The 2,656-nt window shown below is 36.2% G+C and overlaps 1 pseudogene; it reads left to right on the top strand.

Moving 5' to 3' along the window:
- The first annotated feature begins 285 nt into the window (after positions 1 to 285).
- On the top strand, positions 286 to 2,096 carry LOC109263292 (intraflagellar transport protein 74 homolog; annotated as a pseudogene).
- Positions 2,097 to 2,656: the final 560 nt, after the last annotated feature.

The following is a 2,656-nucleotide window of genomic DNA, read 5'->3' as shown; positions in this document are numbered from 1 at the left end:
CTATTGTAATTTTGTTAATTCTTTTCTAGTTGTTTTGTAGATCCACTGTTCCTTGTTTCTTATCCTATTGTCTTTTTTGTGTTTTAATGTCTTTTGATATCAGTTTGTTTGACTTCTTTATCGTGTTCCTTTGTGTAATTACTACAGAACTTCCCCTTGTGGTTACCATAAAGCTTACATATCTTAAACTTATAACACCCTATTTTAAAACTGATAGAAACCTGGAAACAACTTTGAGTACCCCTGCTACAACCTTCCTCCTGCTGCACCAGGGGAGTGGTTAAAGTAAACAAACAATGGCCAGGAATTACAAACCTTCAGCAGCTTACCCTGTTTCACAAGGTGGAACGGGGTTGACTGGAAGACCTCCTTCTGGAATATGACCCCCCATCAGGTAATATTCGAGTGGCAACTGGAATGTCACCGGGAACAGCAAGACCAGGCTCTGGTGGTGGTCCCATAGGGACAGGAGGAATTCTGTCTTCTCAAATCAAAGTTGATGATTGTCCTGTAACATAACAAGGTTTGAGTGGAATGAAAACTGGAATGAAAGGTTCCCAGAGGCAAATTTTAGACAAATCTTATTATCTTGGATTTCTTCAAAGTAAAATAAATGAACTTACAATAGAAGTTAATAAACTTCAGAAAGAAATAGAAATGTACAATCAAGAGAATTCAGTGTATTTGTCATATGAAAAGAGAGCTGAGACTTTAGCTGTTGAAATCAAAGAGTTCAAAGACAACTAGCAAACTACAATAAGCTGATAGATAAACTTAGTACCAATGCTGAAATGGAAGAAGTAATGAATGATTACAACATGCTTAAAGCTCAAAATGAGCTATCCACACAACATATGGATATCATATTTACTGAAAGACAAGCGAAGGAAAAACAAACTAGAAGAGTAGAAGAAGTTGAATAGGAAAAGCAAGCAGCAGATGACATTATCAGAAACACATCTCCTGAAAAACAAGTCAGGTACATAGAAATGAAAACCACAAATGAGAAACTGTTGCAGGAATTAGATACACTTCAGCAACAGCTAGATTCACTGAACATAAAAAAAAGAGAGCTTGGAAGCTGAAATAGCACACCTCCAGGTTAAATAGGAGGCTGTACTGCTGCACAAAAAAACTTTATGAGTTGGGAGTCCCATCAAGACCAAATGATTGCTGAAGACAAAAGCATGGGATCTCCAATGAAAGAAAGAGAGAGATTACTCAAGCAAGTTAAAGAAGATAATCAGGAAATAGGCAGCAAGGAGCAACAGCTAATAGACATAAAAGAAAAAATAAAGCAATTTAATGAAGAAATTAGACAACTAGACATGGATTTAGAAGAACACCATGGTGAAATGAGTCAGAAGTATAAGGAACTAAAACAGGGAGAGGAAAATACGGACACTTTTATTGAGACTTTTGAGGAAACTAAGAATCAAGAACTGGAGCAGAAGGCACAGATAGAAGCCAACATTGTTACACTTTTGGAGCACAGTAGTAGAAATATAAACTGTATAAAACAGATATCCTCTATCACCAACCAAGAGCTGAAGATGATGTAGGATGATCTCAACTTTAAATCTACTGAAATGCAGAAATCACAAAGTACAACTAGAAATTTGACCTCAGATAGCCAATGTCTACAGTTGGATCTACAGAAAATGGAGCTTCTGCAAAGTAAGATGACTGAGGAACAGTATTCTCTGAAAAGCAAAATTAAGCAAATGACAGCTGATTTGAAAACATATAATGATTTTCCAGCTTTAAAATCATCAGGTGAAGAAAAGAAAAAGAAATTACATCAGGAGAGAACAGTATTAACAACCCGTAGAAATGCCTTTAAGAAAATAACAGAAGCTAAATGTAAACTATGAGATGCTAAAAACACAACTGCAAGAAAGTGAGACACATTCTAAGCTTACAAATTTAGACAGGAAGTGGCAACACCACGAGCAAAATAATTTTGGATGAAAAAATTCATAGCAACCAAGAGTCAAAAGAGTGATTACCAGTCAATTATGAAAAATGTGACCAAGCAGATTGCAGATTACAATAAAAACCTCGTGGATACTCTACATAGCATGAGCAGAAACTGAGTCTGAACCAACTGCAAGTCTCTGTAGCAGTGTCCTCCACTGCTAAACTTTGGACAAGCTGACTGAAAAAAAAAAAAATAGCTTACCCTTGAAGTTTTACCTAAAATATTTGAGTGCTATAATGTTTGTGACCTCTTTGAAGAGTGATATTTTAAATAATAGTTCAATAAAAAGTTTGCATACAAAATAAATAATAAATAAATAATAAATAAAACTGATAGCAACTTAACTTCAATAGCATTCATAAACCCTACACTTTAATTTCTCCTCCTCTCACACCTTACATTATTGCTGTTACAACTTATATGCTTTTTATACTATGTAATTAATAACAGACGATTATATAGTTTTTTTAAATTTTTTTAACGTTTATTTATTTTTGAGACAGAGAGAGACAGAGCATGAACGGGGGAGGGTCAGAGAGAGAGGGAGACACAGAATCTGAAACAGGCTCCAGGCTCTGAGCTGTCAGCACAGAGCCCGATGCGGGGCTTCAACTCACGGACCGCGAGATCATTACCTGAGCCAAAGTTGGACGCCCAACCGACTGAGCCACCCAG

The sequence above is a fragment of the Panthera pardus genome, unplaced genomic scaffold, assembly GCF_024362965.1.
Source record: "Panthera pardus isolate Hobbes unplaced genomic scaffold, ASM2436296v1 HiC_scaffold_17, whole genome shotgun sequence".
NCBI lineage: Eukaryota > Metazoa > Chordata > Mammalia > Carnivora > Felidae > Panthera > Panthera pardus.
The sequence above is the reverse complement of the archived record's forward strand: the minus strand, read 5'-3'. Positions and strand labels throughout refer to the sequence as shown.